Here is a 19,537-nt window from a genome sequence, read left to right as displayed (position 1 = left end):
ATCTAGGGTAACTGAAGTTCTCCAAGGATATGGGTCCTTTGTCAGATCAGTGAAGATGGAAATAACGGGAGTATGCAGGACATACTCTAAGAGAAATATCTTCAGGCGCTTAAGAAGTGGGAAAACTTAAAGACAACTGTATTGTAAGCCTCTGTAACTGGGCAAATGATGGTACCATTGGGAAGGCAGAATAATAACGTTTTTAGTGGAATTCAGTTTTAAACCTATTACAATTGGGATGAATGACACATTCAGTGGGAAGGAATTTAAATATTCAGGACTGGTACTAATATTAGAGGTTAGGAGTTGAATTATAGGACAAAGACCTAGTGGAAATAACAGAAACCATGGTAGTGAATGAGGAGAAACAAGGATTGGTGTTAAAGAGAAGTTGCCTTAAAAAAGTGAATTGCTTCTTTTTGATAAACACTGATATTGAACTATAAATAATAAGATGTACACACTTTAAGTGTACAGCTCAGTGAAATTTTACTAAGTGATACACTCATATAACACCCAAAGATTGTGATCTAGAATATCACCACCATCCTAGAAGCCTCTCTAAAAATAATCCTCCCCCAAAAGGTAGCCATTATTATGACCTCTCTCACTAGAGATGTTTGGGAACCTTGTATGATTGACACTATACAGTATGGCGTGTACCCTTTTGTGTCTGGCTTCTTGTACTCAACATTATGGTTATGAGATGTATCTTTTCTCCTTTGACCCATGGATTATTCAGAAACATATTGCTTAATTTTAGCAAATTTGGAAGTTTTCTAGCTTTCTTTCTGTTACTGATTTTAGCTTAATCCCACTGAAGTCAGAAAACATTCTTGGTGTTATTTCAATCCTTTGAAACTTGTTAAGACTTGCCTTATGGTCTAGTAAATTTTCTATTTTGGTAAATGTTCCACTGCATTGGAAAAGAATACGCATAAGAATGCATACTCTGAAATGCTGAGTACAAAGTTCTATAAATGTTTATTAGGTCAAGTTTGTCTGTCATAGTGTTCAACCCTTCTACATGTTAATGCTCTTTTATGTTTGTTTGTTCTGTCAATCACTGAGAAAAATATGTTACATTTTCCCACTATCGTCACAAGTTTGGTGGGTTCTTCTGTTCTCTTTTTTACTTTATAGATCTTGATGCTTTCTTATTAGATACAGATGAACTTAGGCGTTTATATCCTTCAGTTAAAATAAGATTTTATCACTTCGAAATACATCTCTTACCTCTATTACTGTACTTGTTTCAAAGTCTACTTTGTTTAATAGCATTAGGGCTGTACAATTTTCTTTTGCTTTATATTTTTGTGATATAGCTTTTTTCTATGCTTTTATTTTCAATCTTTTTATATCTTTATACAGAAGGCTATCATCTGTATATACATATTTATTATATATAGTAAATCATAGGTAGTCACATGATGGAAGCGAAAATTTAAGATGGGGAGCAGGCAGGGCTAGAAAAGAGACTAATAACCAGAGCCGTCAGAGGAGAATAAGAATAGCAAGGAATTAGTGAAACTGAGAAAGAAGCATTTCAGGCAGGATGGAAAATTCAACCTGCTCTGCTGTTGTTTTAGCAGAGGAACATGTCAAGTGTTGTAGAGACACCAAGGCAGATATAGACTATGAAAGATCATTAGATTCAGTAGTTATGTACATATTCATTAAAGACTTTTTGAGTTACCTGATAGTAGATAAAGCAGGCTTAAAGAGATAATGAGTGACAATGAGTAACAATAAAATGTAAGCAGCAGACTTAGACATATTATTCATTAGCTGTGGAGAGAGTAATACTTTGAACACACTCGTCAAACTTTAGGTTTAAAATGGTCACATTTTTTGGCTTTTCCAGTAAGTTATTCAAGTATCTACCTGCCTTTTTAGCCGGTGCTTTGGTATCTCTTTCCTAGGGCTTTACTCTGCCTTCTGGTTATACAGAAATCGTAAGGACTTACACAATCCAGTGTAGGGCGTCAGTCTGCTTGCACCTGTCAGCTGGGTGAACACTATCTACTGCCACTGTTCTCTCTGACCCACAGGGTCAAGGGTGGAAGCTGAGTCCTGTACAGTGTGACTCTCAGAGCAGGCTCGCTGGTGGGATCGTACTTTGCTGATCCATTTCTGCTTCTCTGTCTTCCTCTTCTACCAAAGATAAAACAATTTTCTATTTTAAAGCTTCAGAACATAAAGAATATGGTGCAAAAGGAATTGTTTTTACCTGCAAAGAAAAAGAACTAGAATGCACAAGCTGATTACAGGGAAAGACCACCAAGACCGATTGGTACTGAAATAAAGTAAGGTGCAGGCCAGTGGGTATAGAATACCACACTTTCCCTGAACAGGGTGACTCTTTGCCCAGCTTTCTAAAGGAGGTTATGCTCAGTGACCTCACATGCCTTTTACTTCCCTTCTGAAGGGGAATTTCCTAAGTGATTCTAAGATCTGCACACATTCCCAGGAGGAGAAGACTGCCTTCAATTATCTCAAGCTGATGTTCTGATACCTCTTTTGATAGAGAAGAGACAATTACAAATTAGCTCTTGTAATTTATCCTTTTGCAATTGTTGGGCGGCTACCTTGTGCAATTATTTTCAAAGGTATGTTAGCCTGCGGCTACTTGAATATAGATGAGATGTATGGAATGTATATAAAATAATGAAAGGATAATTAGGTAGGTTCTTGGAAACAGTCAAGGGAGTTAGTTTTGGATAAAGAGGAGAGAGTCCTAAAGAGGAGCAAGTCCTTTTTATCCAAAACAAAGAGGATTCTCTCAGGCTAAATATTTGAAGTAGGTGGTGCATGCGCTGGAGTAACGTTGGGCGTGCAGATGGAGGGGCATGGGAAATTCACAGCTGATGGTCTTAATCTTAATAGAAGGTCACTAGCAAAACATATGAATGCAATTTTCTTCCTGATAGTAAGCATAGAAGGAAGTTCAGTGATGTGCCCGAGTAACTTTAGTACCACACACAAAAATTGGAACTCATTCCCAAATTTTAAAAAGTTTTTATTACGAAAAAATTTCAGAAGAATACAAAAACAGAACTAGTGAGAATAAGTGTTCAACCTGCAATAATCCATCACTTAGATTCAAAAATTATGAACACAGGGCTTCCCTGGTGGCGCAGTGGTTGAGAGTCCGCCTGCCGATGCAGGGGACACGGGTTTGTGCCCCGGTCCGGGAGGATCCCACATGCCGCGGAGCAGCTGGGCCCGTGAGCCATGGCCGCTGAGCCTGCGCGTCCGGAGCCTGTGCTCCGCAACGGGAGAGGCCACAACAGTGAGAGGCCCGCGTACCGCAAAAAAAAAAAAAAAAAAAAAAAAAAAAAAAATTATGAACACAAAGCCAGCTTTGTTTTATCTATATCCTACCCATTTTGGGGGGATTACTTTGCAGCTAATCCCAGGCATTATATTATGTGTGAATAATTTGATATGGGATAAAGGAGAATTTTTAAAAGTGTAACGGAATACATGCAACTCTATACCCATAAGGCTTAAAAATATCCAGATTTAACAGATGATTCCTATCCAAATATAAATTATCAAAAATTGGTCCAAGAAAATAACAGAAAAATCAAGTGAAGCACTTGCCATAGAAGATGTAGGAAAGATGACTAAATATTTATCCCCCCAAATTTCACCAAGATCAGATGGTTTTACTCTAAAGTTTATTTTAAAAGTTAAAAAAATTAGAAGCCATATACTTCCAGTATTACTAACTCTTCCAGATGGAAATTTCCCTGTTAAATTTAATGTCAAATTTAAAAATATGTAATATAAGCATAGGAAAGAAAGTATCAAAAACATGCTTGCTGATGATAAAAAAAGCCAAGATATTACATTTAAAAAGTTAAGAATTAATCCAAAAATTTTATGAGTGCAATACATGTATAGGTATAATTTAAATATACAAAAATCAATAGGTTTTCTCTGTTAACAATAAGCATCTAGAAGTGGAATACAGAAAATATTCCATTAAGATATTGACAAATATTAAAATATTTATAATAAAATTAACAAGAAAAGCATAGGATATAGATGAAAAACAATTAAATCCTATTGATTTATAAAAAGAACATAAAAGATCTGAATAAATGGAAAGACATTACCATATTTCTGGATAGAAAGACAATATCATAAGCAACAGCAAATTGATGACTAGAAGAAATACAGTCCAATAGGAAAAAGGGCAAATATTATGAAGGGAGATTTCTTGGGTGTGTTAGTTCAGTCACCGAGATATATATGCATAATGCTTACCCTGGCTGCTAGTAAGAAAAATGCAAATTAACAATCAAGATATCACTTCACATCCACTGGACTGACAAATATGAAAAAAATAAAGTTTGCTGCTTGGGACATAGGGAAATGAATACTCATGAATTGCTGATACGTGTCTGAATTATTACAGCAAATTGGCCAATATATCTGATAGGATCTCTTAAAGTTATAAACACTCTTTATTTCTTGCAATTCTACTCCTGTTCATCTAGCCCACAGATATAAAAGAAAAAAGATTAGTACATACGATATAAAAACAAGATGTTTGCTGTGAAGTTGCTGGAAATGGCAAAGAGCTAGAAGAAAAGTGGATGCCCAGCAATGTATACACGTGTAAAAGTGGGTTTATGAAGTGTGTATAATATTATCACAGAGAAAAATAGAATGGGGAGAACTTTGAAAACAGTTTAAAAAAAAGACTGCATTCAGAACCCCACCCAGTATATAAAATATCTTATCTATGCATTTAAAAATAAATTACATACACATGATTTTTCAAAATTAAAAGCATAAAACAAGTTTCCTGCTTTTAAGTAACTTGGAGTTTAGTACTCAGGTTATAATACAAAGTAGAAATTGAACATACTAAATAAACTTGTTTGTTTCAATTTGCAAATCACATTCTCATTTGATCATCAACATTTCTCATTACTAAAATTTGAGAACATCTCTTTTCGGAGTAGACTTTTGATCAAGGGTTTGGTTTGCCATGTGCATTTCCTCCCATGGGGTTTTCATATGGAGAATGCACATGAAAATTACCAAACAGCTCAATAACGATGTGGCACAGTATTAGGGCAAGGACTAAAAACCATTCAATGCCAGGCTTTTTGGTTAAAGAGAGTGTGGTTTAGGCTTGAGGTTCAAGCAAAGTCTTCTTCCTCCTGCACTGAATCTAAATCTTAGAACAGAAATGCTCAGAATGCCTGTTGGAGGGGTGGGTGAAGACAATGTAGGCAGAGCCGAGTACAGGGTCCAGTTGGAATAAGCCCACAGACCAGAGTTATTACTACTTTTGAGAGTGGAAGGAGGGTCAACGGGTCTCCTTCTCCCAGACTTAGGAGAAAGCACAGTCCAGGTTTGCTAACCACTGACAGGGAAGCAGTAGAAGAAGAAAGAGGCCACACCTTGCCTAAGGGTGAGACAAGAAAGAGGAAGTATCTGCACTAATTCTCGCTCTTGAGCTGTTGCAATCCTCCAGTGGTAAAACATGGCCTATGAATGTCCAGCTCTGGATCATCAGATTGGTTATTCTCCCTTTCTTCTGAAGGAGCAGACACAAGGGTAAGAGAGAGCAGTCAAGGATGTTCTCTGGAACCCTCCTCAAAGTGAGGATCAAGGAAAGATGCCTCTTCCCCTGAAGGCTACCTGCACCTTGAACATTTGTTCCTGACGCTGTCAACAACAGTGCCCTCCCATTTCATAAGTATGGTAACCATCAGAGGACAGTCTTCAAGCAATTTTCAGAGGCTCGTAGACAAAAAGGAAAATGTGTTTTCCACCTTTTCCTAAAATGCTTGATTTCAGTTATGCCCAACAAATGAGCAAGAAGCTTAAAAAACTTCTCTGGAAGACTGCTAATGGTGTTAACTTGAAAGTTGTGTTTGATTATCCTGCGGACAGAAGATTCTTCTTACATTCATGCTGGAGTTGTAGGCAAAAGCTTTGTTATTACTATTGTCTAAATTGTGTAATTAGAAAAGATGATTGTGCTGTGCTAAGAGTTTGTCTTAACAATTTGGAACTAGTTTAAAAGCAACTTGGGCTGTTTTTTGCTTGGAAATAGCATTCAAACAGCTTGAGGGATTGAGTTTTGAAATCCTCAAAGCTTTCAAAAGTGTGCAGTAACGTGTATGAGGGTACAGATTATTATATATGTGCAGTGACACCTGAGCACTTTCAAGATTGCTTTCATGCTATTGTTTCTTTGAGTGTTGGCATGCAGGTATACATGTAAATATTTATGTGGTACTTACTTTTCTCCTAGGACAGTTCTCAGCTCTGAAGACTGACAAATTAGGAAGTCTCTGGGATTGATACTTCTAAGGAATAAGTGCGATACAATCTACTTGCCTGATTGTGCAAGAAAATGTAAGGCTCGCTGACAGTATCTAGGGCACTATACGTGTCTGGTACTATTATGGCAACAAAGCCACCAACATGTGAGTTTGCAGATGTTTCTCCTGTGTCTATCCCCTCCTTTCTGTATTAACCGCCAGCGTCTAGATTAGATGCTTAGCCTCTCTTGCTTGGACTATTGCAGTAGACCACATCCTGGGTTTGTATCCCCCGTTTCGTCCCCCTTACAATCTCTACTGCCCATCAGACATTATCACTTCCTCAGTATAACTTCTCAATGACTTAATGTTCAACTACACTCAAAAAGACATTTATAACTCCAGAATCTGAGTTTTTAAGGACCCATGGCATACTGTCTCCCAGTAGGGACCAGGGTCTTCTATTCCCTCACTTGCTAAATCCTGTTGAGTCTGGTTGATTATGTCTTATTTATCATCTTTGCATCTCGGGGGCACTAAGTTGCCTGGCACCTAAAGGCAATTTTCCTGATCTGAGAGTCTAAAACAGACTTCTCAAGAGTGTTCTCCTCAAGGGCTGATTTTGTTTTCTTCTTTTTATTGTTATTTGAGACTAAAAAAAACCCTATAATTGAAGATTGAGGGGTCAGATCAAACTGTTCCCTAAATATTGGTATATGACATAAATTTATTTTATTTAGAAGTATACATTATTTAATTCCACTATAGTATTTAATTGCAAAATAACCAGAGATGTTTTCATTTATGTGACACCGAATTTCTTAAAAATCAGCATATAATAGTGTCACTAACTTTTGTCATAATCACTGGTGCCATATGATGATATGGATAATTTTTTTCATCAATACTTAGGATTAGTCTGAAAATAGGCTTAACTTTAAAAGAAATTGCATTTGTGCTAAAAATACTTTTTGATTTATCAACTGATTTTTTATGACTTTTGTCAGGCCCTGGGTTTCTGGATAAGTTGTATAATTAATGTAAACTGGAGGAACCTTATTTTGTCTCATTTTGTTTTGTTTTAATGATCCAAAGTTAAGTTGCTTTTACTCACAGGATTGCTGTAAATACAAACTTATGTCAGAAGAGGCCTTTTATTTACTTTTTGATTCAACTCAGCATGTTTATTTAATCTGCAATGATTCAGCTTACTGGCCGCTTTAGAAACTTGGAGTGTGTGTTCTCATGATGGCTGAATAAGTTGATGGCTTTGATCTGAACAGTAAAGGCATTTTTCCCTACAAATTTGCCTTCGGAATTTTTCTTTCTTTTCTGTTAGGAAAGTAGTGTTGTTTGACTGTAGGGCCACTCATTTGGTTTAGATCTCCCGTACTTGAAAAATGAGAGGTTCTTTTGTTTTTTGTTGTTTGTTTTTCTCCACTTAGGGATGCTTTTTGGTGCTTTCCAATGGAAAAGGCAGAGTCATTCCAGGCACTGACAGAAATCTGTGATTTGATTTTGTCTCCTGCTTGGACGTTCTGGAGGAGATATAAAAAAAGGTGCTGATATAATCTGTTAGGGAGGTCACCAAATAACCAATGTGTCAATAACTGAATGTATGAGTAATTTCTCAGGATCCCTAACAAGAGGGAGATGACCAGTATGTATATTTTCTTTAGGCAAGATTGACTTGCAGAGTCTGTCTGTCACATATCAGCCTCCCCACCTCAATCACTCTGCATTTTCTCTCTTTAATGATTCTTAGTTGTCACCAGCCTCTGTCCATCCTCTCTTTGCTTTGGATGGTTCCCTCTAAGTTTGTAATCATCCCCCAGGCGCAGCCATCTATGCTTTTGTATCATCTGAGTTCCTAGGTGCTGGGTGAACCAGTCCCTGGGATTCATATAGTTTGTCATTATGCGCTCAGATCATGCCTGCTGGGTAAGGACTGCTTTCCTTTGCTCCTTTGAAATATGATTTCTTGGAACCATGGGTTTCGAGCAAGTTCTTTGAAAAAAAATGCATGGTGCCAAAGAATGCCAGATTTGCAGGCTTGATCCGTTCTGATGTGGATGAATGGTTAGTATTTCAAACAAGTAGGATCCTTTCAGATTCTGACACCTTCAACAGGGATTTTAGTCATGACCTGAGTTTCACGGTCTGCTTTCACAGATATCAGGTGCTTCCCCCCGCCCCCCCTTTTTTTTTTAGTATGCAGTGATCTGCTTTTTATTTTTTATCTATTGAAATTAGATGCTTTATAAGCTAAAACCCAGGTAACATTTAATACTTCAAGAAGCATATATCACAGAACCTCAGTGTTGGGAGGGATATATATCCCTTCTATGCCTTCTATGTGCAAATGTCCTCTCCTTAAATATCTCTCGAGGAAACACATCACACCCTGAGACAGCGCATGCTGCCTTTGTACAGATCTAACAGAAATGTCTTCGATTTTCTTTCCTACTCAACTGATAATTGTCTCCCTGGGATTTTCATCCCTTGGTTCTGGTTCTGCTTCTGAGGCCACCAATTCCAACTCCCCCTTTCAAATGTTTGGAGAAACTGGCAGATGTTCCTCAGGCTTCTTTTTAGCCTTCATACTCCCAGCTCTTTCAACTCTTCTCCCTCTGAGATGATTTCAAGTCCTCTCACCTCCTGGCTGTTCAATTTTTCTTTTATTTTGTCTCTAATTCTACTAAAATGTGCGGTTCAGACCCAAACGTGAGGGCTGACCACTTCCCCCTGTCTTGTTGCTTTTGACATTGCAGCTGAACAATGAATTCACCTTGGAGCAGCTGTGGACATAGTATCCTATTAGTTCCTACTAAAATTGTGACATACAATTTTGAACTTTTAAATAGATACTGCTAAGTCAGTTTCTGCCCCCTTTCCTATTTCTACGATCTGGACCTCACATCCGTATATTATGTTCATCCATGTTATGTTTACCTTAGAGCCCATTACTTAAATAATTTGAATTCTAAATTTCTAATCCAATGAGTCTCTTTTGACTTCACGTTGCCTCTATGCTTTGTGAATGGACCTTCTGTAGCTTCATCAAAAGCAGGGATGAAAGTGAGTTAACAGGACACAAAGGAAACCCCTGTGAATTGCCAGTAGAAATCTCTATTTAGATTGATATCTATCTTTTAATTAGAACCATTCATAATTTCCAATCAGCTAAAAATTCACCTAGTTATTTGAACACTCAGCCCAATTTTTCCACCTTTTCCAAAAGAGTATTACAAAATATCTCAACCAAACCCTTGCTGAAAAATCCATGGATTGCATTTCTTTATCAAAGAGGAAAATAAAGGTAATTCCTTATAACTGATTTTTAGTAAATCTGCCATGCCTTTCAGTTGTCACTTCTTCCCTGTCCATTGTTTAGAAACCTTCTTTTTAATAGTCTGTCCTGGAACCTTGCCATACAAAGCTACTATTTCTAAGTTATCTCCCCTTTTGGAAAAACTAGAATTAGAATGAATTCCTCACATTCAACTTTTCTGCATCTTTCTATACTTCATGATTATTATCGTCATATCTTACTTTCAAGTCTCAGTTACCCTAGCTGGGCTTTCCCTGCTGTGATATTTAATTAATTTGGAGTCATTACATAATTGTATAAGTCCTTCTAGGGCAGGGGCTTCAACCACCAGGGCCTTGGTCACAAAGCATATTTGGCTGTTTTGAACAAATGAATCTCTTTCCTTATCTCAACTTACCAAAGTTGATTCAAAATGTTTCAATCAGAAGATCTTTTTACTTGTTACAATTGGCTGTAAATATCAGACAACATAAAATCACAGCACTTTCAGCAAAATAGAGGTAAAGGGGGTTCCAAGTGAGCAGAGATCCAGCTCTTCCTTTCTTTCTACTCTGTCATTCTCATATTTGGTTTTCAGCCTCAAGGTTCAACAAGCTGCTGGGGCTCCATCCATCACCTCCATCTTCCAGTCAGCTGGAAGTAGGAGGGGCAAGGTGACTTACTGCTGAGCCAGCTTTCTTTAAATAACCTGCTAATTCATGTTTGCCAGAACTTTGTCAAATGGGCACATATAGCTGTAAGGGGGCTGAAAATACAGTCGTTGACTGGGTGCATTCCAACCTCAGTGAAAGTTGATTTCTGTTACTTTGGAGATGAGAACAGCCTTTGGGTGGCAATCAGTCATCTCTGCTAAAATTAAGGAGACAACAGGCTAAATAGAAATTCACGAATTCCTTCTTAACGTCTTTCAGAAAAACATTTGTCCTTAGAAACCGGTCTAGTATCTTTGACCACCTTTTTGCTTCAGACATCAGTAATAAGTGCATTTTACTGACCACAGAAGTATAGAGACATTTTACGTCTTGAAATTTAGCCTTCTTACCATGCTTTTGTGTTTGTTTTTGTTGCCGTTTCTGTGTAGCCATCCTGGATTCTTCAGCTTCCTCCTCTCTCTACTCCTCTTTTGAGATTTGCAGTTCCTCAATCAGAGCAGCATTTTCTTCTTCCTCTCCAACCATGTCGAGTCACATTCACTTCCAGATGCTTAGGTCATGGAGTTACAAATCTTTTTCCTCTTTATTTTTGGAAACTTGTCTTCTGTATGTTTTCAAGAGAGTGCGTGTAACTGGTACACGCTGGTCTTTTCCTGCCAGTCTCTGGCCCGATTTCCCACGGATGGGATTTGGCTGGAGCTTCCTACCCCTCCGGGAGGGCTAGGCACGTCACCCCCCGCCTTGTCAGCATGTGCTCTCTTCCTGTTCACAGTGATTGCTTCACGGGTGGGCAAGTGATCCAGCTGAAGTCTTCTACTGAAACCACCGCAGGGGGCTCTGCCTCTCCTTTGGAGATTGTTAGGAGCCATCTCTTAACGCCTCTCGGAGAGAAAGCCTGTCTGAGAATGGAGGCAACACAGAGGAAAGCACAGTAGTTAGAGGGATGGCATGAGCTTTCTGAGGACATATTTTGAGAACTGGAATCTACCCTGCCTAATTCTAGTACCACTCCTGACTTCTGTGTTATATCAGCCAATAAAACTCCTTTTTCCCTTTGAGCCAGTTGGAGTTTAATTTATGCAACTTGTACCTAAATGACTCCTCTTCAGCTCAGTTTGGTAACCTCTTCTGGGTTCTTGTTCATTCCACTAGCCAGACACTTTCAACTTACTTGTTAAAATGTACGAGTTTTATATGATATAGATGACACTACATATACTAGTTGCGTTAAAGTGGGTGTGAAATAATTACACGTTAAAACCTCTAACCTGTCAGTGTCTGTTTAATGGTGCTACTGAGAAATCATCAGGTTCCTTGTTTGTATGAAATAAAGGGATCGGTTTCAACCTGGACTCAACCTCGCCAGTTTCTCTGCTGACTCTCCTTATCTCAGCACATAAAGAACACAGAGGCCAATGACCAGAATGTAGCTGTAGACCAGAGACAGGAAAGTAGAAAGAGGCACAAATTAAGTGCATTCCAGAGACCAACTGGGAGCCGGCAGCTTTCAGAATGTTTTGAAGGAAGTTAAAACCTCTTAAGAAATCAGTTAATGATGTCTTGGTTCTCCAGAACTTGAACTTTGAGCCACTAGGAATTTTCCAAGATTAATTAAAGATCCTGATATAATTAAGCAGCCATTTCAACCTAGAATGGCAAGGGACCCAGGGAAAGGGAAGCAATCCTAACATTCACTGAGGGTCAATTATGTGCGAGGCATGGTCCAGGCTCCTTTTATGCAGAACTTTATACTAAAAAGAAAGAAGGCATTTTCAAAGCCATAACTGTCTAAAGAAAATAGGAAGATAGTCCCTGGTACATAGGAAATATTCAATAACTAATGGCGACTATGGTCATGGTTATGATGATGGTATACAGACACCTGGGTAAGGTAAGCCTTCCCAGAGCACTGAGGTTGGGGTTCTAGAACCCTGAATGAGACACGAAGTCCACAGTGGCCCTTGGGTTCCTAATTGAGCAAAATAAAATATCTATAATGGTCTTCTGGGTGTAAATATTAAAATACAGATTCCTACGTCCACAGCACTAGTGAATCAAAATTCTTAAAGGTCAAGCCTGGTCAACTGTAATTTTAACAAGCTCCCTAGGAGGCTCTTGATGCCCATTAAAATGTGAGAATCTTGGCTTCAGGGGTGACATTGGGGGATAATATTAGTTTTAAATAATAACTAATATTAGGTTAGTTGGTATTTCACTGAAATTAATTATTTAATTAATTAAATTAATTAAAATTAAATTTTAAATTAATTTGAAAATCTTCCAAATTAATTTAACATCACCAGACAATTTCAGAACAGTTTTCAATAACAATAACATTTTAAAAATCTTTCAAGTATGGCAAACATTTTCTGCAATGAAAACACAATCTCTACTAAATAATCATAACTGTAGGCAAACATACTTTATTTTTAATGTATGCCAAAGCCTCAGTTAAAGATTATATATCCCAATTGTACGTATTTCTTTTCTTTATTTTTGCATTTCCTTTTGAAAATTTTCCTTTTCCTTTCTTCCTCTAACCTCCCCCCTTCCCTTCCCTCCCTTTCCTTCTATTTCTTTCTGTTCTTTTCCACGTTATCAATTTTTTTCTCATGACGTAGTACGTCCGTGTGATCAGCAGAGGGCACTATTCCGCAGCAAGTCTGGAACTCAAGTATCTGAAATATAATTTGCTGATGGTATTAAAGAAGTCAGATTAAAACAGGCTCATAAATGTTGTTACATACATGAATGCTTACTGCATTTTCATTATGGTGATTTACATGAAACTGTCAGGATCACAGGCTCATACAACAAACTTCGTTTTAATACCTGTGTTTAATGATGTACCCTTTCTTTTATGAGAAATTAATTATCTCTTTTCAACCCCTGAACTCCTGAATATGACGGTATTTTAAGTAAGACAAATTCAACTCGAACCAATGGCCAACAGAGCTGTAGCTCCTCCTGAAACCCCTGTTTTATTGGTCTGTTCCACTGTGTAGTTGTTTAATTTAATTTGATAAACATGTCAGTTTTCCCAGGATAAATAGGTGGATAAACAGAATGTTCAAAAAGAAATAGAGCCAATTAGACTCTTTATCATAGTCTTACACACAAAAACATCTTTACAGATGAACGGACTTTTCCTTAGAGATCTGATCCCAAATCAGAGTTCCTGGAATTTACAAATGAAGTCTGTTATCTGCAGAAGAGAACAAATAAAAGGGACAAACTCCCACGTGCTTCAAAATTCACACTCGGTTGGAAACAAGGGTGGCGGGGCGCGCCTTCAGGAAGAGCATAATCCTCTCCCCACCTAATTGCAATCACTTTTAAATAGGTTGGGTGACAGGAAGCGATTGCTCTGTGGCTGTGGGTGATTTTCTTGGCGCTAGCTCAAAGAAGACAGGTACCCAAAGTTCGTTTACACTGTAAATGTGTCACCACACATGTTGTGGGTACCCCTGTGTTGTACAGACTGAGCGTCCCACAGTTGTGTGTTCTGACAGTTACAGAACATGTGAGCTACTCTTTGGTAGAACTTATAGAAATGTTTTGAGGAGTAAATAACATCGTTTTATTTTATTCTAGTATTTTGAACAGGAATTTGAAAACAGGAAGATGTTAATAAATTAAATATAAAAATCACCCCAAATAACAAAACCAAAGAAAACCCAGAATGCTTTTAAGAAACACTGAAAAGTGTAAAGATATAAAAAAAAAAAACCCACCCAAATTCTACTACCTTGAAATCACTGTAAGTAACACTAGGTGAAAATTATTCCAGACATCTCTCTATGTATATATTCTGTGTATATCTATGTCTATGTATATGTCTATGTCTATCTGTATCTACATCTATCTACAAAGTTGGATAAGTAGATGGATAGAAATACAATTATATAAATATGATCTTTTAAAATAATGAGTTTAAAGTTACTACAATTTAATAGAAGAAAAAAACATGAAGTGAAACTGAAGAAAATGCCACACTTCCGATGAAAGTTTGTTCACCATCAAAGGCACTAGGCTCTAAAGAATCTCCAGGATATTTAAAAACTACATTTTAAGAAATCTATGGAAGAAACTCAAATCAAGTTGGCAATTTATTTTAAACTCTGGGCTTGATTAATTGTTCTTACATTTTTCTTTTCCCTTGTGCCCTTGGAATGAATTCTTAACTAGAAGAGGATTAGTGTGAGCCTCTCCTTTTGCAAGAGAGAGTGCTAGTTGCACCATATAGAAAAAGGAAGATATATCTTTCCAGTGTTATCGACAAGTGCCTAAGAGAGTGTAACATTTCAGACCATATTGGATTGGAGCGAACAGACTCTGATTTGTTCTTGCCTCACACAGTTGCCTCAGAAAGTCATAGGCACTCATAAGGGCTGGATTGAATTAAAGCCAGAGAGGAGTGGTATCTGAGTTTTTTCTTTTTCACTCCCTATATGATTTATATTTGGACTTTATGACTTTCTCTGGTCTATGGCTAAATCCAGGAAGGAGAAGAAGAAGACGTGGTTTTCCACACGGGACAATGGTAATAGAGCCACCTGTTGACATTTCTTCAGATGGTTATATATCAACAAAGAAGAAAGTGGTTCCAACCTAAGGCTTGTTCTCATCCTGTGCAGACCCTCAGAGAGGGGTAAACAATTACTAGCAGTGAGAGGGATGGCAGACGAGCATCTGGACTCAGATGTTATCCAAGCAGCAACTGAAATCTTGCAGGCAACTGTCTCCCAGACAATCCCTCAAAATAGAATCAACTAAGGGAGAAGTCCGAAGACACTCTCTGGCCATTGCAACTGGGTTCAGAAGTCAAAGGACACCAGCCACATTGTCACAGGATCTTGTACCATCACATGCTTCTTTGGGATGGAGAGTATTGCCAACTTAGCATCGTGTCACCAGGGCTTTTCTGAGAACATAAGGTTTTTTTTTTTATCACAGCAGCTGAGAAATGCTATGGGAAATCACAACTTTGGTTGTTTTTTTATTTTCCAAGTAAGACTATGGAAGTCTCCCTTTCCAAAAATAAAAATCTTTTTTTAGCAAAAGACTTATGAGACCAACCTTGGAAGACTAACTTACAATCCAATAGCAATATTGCTAAGCTTATCAAATTTGTGGTTTAATGAATGGTGAAATTGAGCTGGGAGTAAATATCATGGGTAGAAAGATCAACAGCATGGTGTCTGGGAGGTGCAGTGCCTGAATGGTATTATGTGGACAGTTGCATAATGACGATGCAGTAGTGCTACTGAACAATCGGTACATTGTCTGTTCAAAATGAGGAAGTAAACAGTTTCCAGTGTTGCCTTCACGAGTTCCCTAAACACTTACTGAACTTATGGGGATATTAGATTTTATTACTGTATTCAGATTTGGATTCATCTGCTGCCAAATGGAAAACAAGCAAGGTAGAGGAGAAAGTAGAAATTGAATGATATGCCTTGTTCCACTTTTGTGAGGTTCTCACCTGTGTCCTCCTTTGCACTTGTATAGCGGGAGAGTCAGACACCAAGATCTCGACAAAGTCAAAATCTCTATTTAACCTTACAGTCATTTAATGAACATTTGTTGAAGGGCCAGATGGAAAGAAAACCATCCCCAAAGATGGGAAATAATTTCAACCATGTAGATTTTAAATTCTGTTAGGGGGAATTAGAACAGCCTTTAGTCTAAGACTAACTTTTCCCCGCTATTGAGGTGATACCCTTCTGCATGTTCAATTTGACGTACCATGAATTACCAAGTTTTTCCACTTTGACTGAGGGGAGCACAATCTATTCATGTTCTGTATGAGCTCTGATGACTGTTCCCTTAGTTGTTTTTTTTTTTCCCCCAGACTCATGTAGTTTCCTCTCACTCATGTGCTGGTCAGAATTCAGCTGATGGCTCAGAAGGGATCCTCTTCAGATCTCCTGAGTGCTTTCTCTCTCTCTCTGTACAGCTCTCTTCTTTTTTTTTTTAATTTAAAAAATATTTTTATTGGAGTATAGTTGATTTATAATGTTGTGTTAGTTTCAGTTGTACAGCGAAGTGAATCAGTTTTTCATATACATATACACACTCTTTTTTAGATTCTTTTCCCATGCAGGTCATTGCAGAGTATTGAGTAGAGTTCCCTGTGCTACACAGTAGGTTCTTATTAGTTATCTATTTTATATGTAGTGGTGTGTATATATACAGCTCTCTTCTTTGGGAATCTGCCTGTGAATTCCTGGCCTCCCCATACTCCTAGTTCTATTTCTTCATCTCAGGGACTCTACTAGGCTCACCTGAATTCCAGCTCCCTGAGCTTTGGCCTAGAAACTCAATCCAGGTAGGAAGCTGGGCAACCACAAGAACCCTTTCTTTGGGATTTCCCTGGTGGCACAGTGGTTAAGAATCCGCCTGCCAGTGCAGGGGACACGGGTTCCAGCCCTGGTCCGGGAAGATCCCACAGGCCACGGAGCAACTAAACCCGTGTGCCACAACTACTGAGCCTGCGCTCTAGAGCCCGTGAGCCACAACTACTGAGCCCGCGCACCGCAACTACTGAAGCCTGCGTGCCTAGAGCTTGTGCTCCGCAACAAGAGAAGCCACCGCAATGAGAAGCCTGCGCACCACAACGAAGAGTAGCACTGCTCACCACAACTAGAGGAAGCCTGCGTGCAGCAACGAAGACCCAACACAGCCAAAAACAAACAAACAAATAAATAAATAAATTTATATATATATTTAAAAAAAACCTTTCTTTGTATCGTGTCTCTTAGGTCACTGTCCTATGCTGCCTGATGTCCATTATCTGAAAATCATCGTTTCATATATTTTGTCCATTTTTAAAGTTGCTTTACGGGAGGCGGTAAATCCAGTCCCTGTTATTTCGTCTTGGCTGGAAACAGCCACATAGACCTTTAAATTACAAAACCTTCTTTATTGCTCTCTCCATTAAAAATTGCTCCTGACTCCAAACACCTATCTTTTATACTGAGGAGTTAGTTTATCGTCTTCAGCATTAGGGGAGGTCATTGTCAAGATAGGTGTCAGACAGGAGTTAATGGAATGAAGGTGTCTCTAGAATTAATTAACTATGGTTGATCACTGTGATGAATAACTCTGGTCTTGAATTTGACTTATGAATAAAATCTAATTTGCAGAAGGAACTTATATATTCCATTTGATGAGATCTCTCTTTCTGTTTTACAGCTGCATCTCTAGGGCACATAGTGGGGTGACCTTTGGGATATGCAATCATTAGCAGATCTGTGAATGTAAATGTAAGGCACTTCATTTTAGGCTTGTGTTTTGCCTTATTCAGTCTTAAAAATAAGCCCTGGTTCACATACCACAGATCTGGAAGAAATTAGACGAGTATCAATAAAAATGGAAATTAAGGCAACACATTCAACAACAAAGTTGAATGTACTTTATACTTTTAAGTTATGTTTGATTTCCACTGGAAGCTTTTGTAATATATATTCAACTTACTTGTGTCAAGTAAATACCCATAGGTAACATGAGGAGGAACACTGCAAATATGGCAAACTCCTAACAATCATAGAAGAAAAGGACTTCTCTTCACAAGCCACAAATCTGCATAAAGTGAGGCGTGTGCTGGTTTCTAACAAAGTTACGAGAAAAATGGGAGAAATGTTGTTGCTATATCTTTCATGTAAATATAATTTCAATGACTTTGTTACTGGATGAAATACGAACATATAAATGGTCAAGTTTAGTTTTTATAGCCCTTAACCTAGGCTGCTATTTGGTAAATGTAAGACAGAAATATGAAGAAACAGTAGGTAAAAAATACTTCTGGGTGAAGTTAGGAGTCTGTGGACCAGATGCAATGGCTCAGTGTCCTAAAAGTCACTTATCATGTGGTAAGCCTGCTATAACCTCCCTAGTAATTCAGTAAATTATCTCTGAATAAGCATTTGTTTTTAATTTAATGTCTTTGAATTACTGAGGAGAATCAGATTATATTTTGGTAAACCTTGATGTTCACCGTGATAAAGGTATTTGGTACTTTTTTTATGTGTGAAAGATATTATTACCTTTTTGTTAAACAACCTTCCCTCTTGACAAGGCAATATTTATATATATATATTTTTTTTCTTGTGATTGATCTGAAGTCCTTTCTGGTTTATAAAACCTATCCCAAATAACCTAACCCCATTAATAATGATATATTCTTTTTCAAATTCTTACAGTATTTATAGTTAACATTAAGCAACTATGTATTTGACTGGATACTGCCTTGCTAATTCTTGCGTCTATATATGCCATTTACTTTAGGAATTTCTTGAATGCAGGGGACCTATATTTTTCTTCTTTTGTATTTTTCTTCTTTCTGCTAAGTCGAGAGTAGATGCTTGATAAATATTCTGTTGCCTTGGAATCAATTGAAAATATTTAAAACAAGATATATACCCGTCTTCCTTCCTTGCCCACAGCCATCACCGTAGCCCCTTTAATAGTTCAGAAAAATAAGACAGGAAATAATTTCTTGTGAAGGACCACACAAGAAGTTAGGTATGGAACGAAAATTGGGCCTCAGAGTTTCAAACTCATAATCCTAAACTCAAAACAAAGGGTCACCCATCCTTCATCAGTATAATTAGATTAAGAAAAGCATTCAGAAAAGTAAAGCTGCTCTTGTCCTGAAGGAAAGTTTGTGACTGTGTATTCTTTGTGGAAAGTTAAAACTGTGGGTATTATTAGGATGTCCCCATCCCCGGCAGGGTAAACATTCTTGAAGAGGAACGTGTACTTCTGGTCTGGGAGAGAAATTCCATCTGGTCTACCTTGGATGGAAGGCTCTGGCTACTCCGTAGTGTCAGTTGTTTTGTTGTGTGTGGACAGCTGAGAGTCATCTCCTCATCTTTATTCCAAATGAAGCTGGACACTCCCTTTTCATTTTTGAAAAGCTATCTCTGTGAGAAGGGAGCATGCATATTTACCCAGGGGGCTCGGAGCCAGTACTGCCTACTTCTCTTGGTCCTTCCCCTTCTTGTTTCCCAAACTCCCATGCTCTGAGATGGGCAGATATGAAAAGTTGCCAATCAGGATGCCAGAGCTTCATGAGTGCATACAAAGGTTCATTTGTTCGGCACTTGGTTGGAGATGCCAGCGGCTTCCAGGCAGACAGAGAATTGGGGGTTTGTCTTCACTTGACTCCTCCCCAGCACCAGCAAGCTGATGGTGAAGTCTTTCTTTTCATCCTGTCTCTTCAACGAAGTGAGGATGACTGCAAATGGAAGTGCCTT

This window comes from Phocoena phocoena, chromosome 9, assembly GCF_963924675.1.
Source record: "Phocoena phocoena chromosome 9, mPhoPho1.1, whole genome shotgun sequence".
NCBI classification, from domain to species: Eukaryota; Metazoa; Chordata; class Mammalia; order Artiodactyla; family Phocoenidae; genus Phocoena; species Phocoena phocoena.
Note: the sequence above shows the minus strand (reverse complement) of the source record.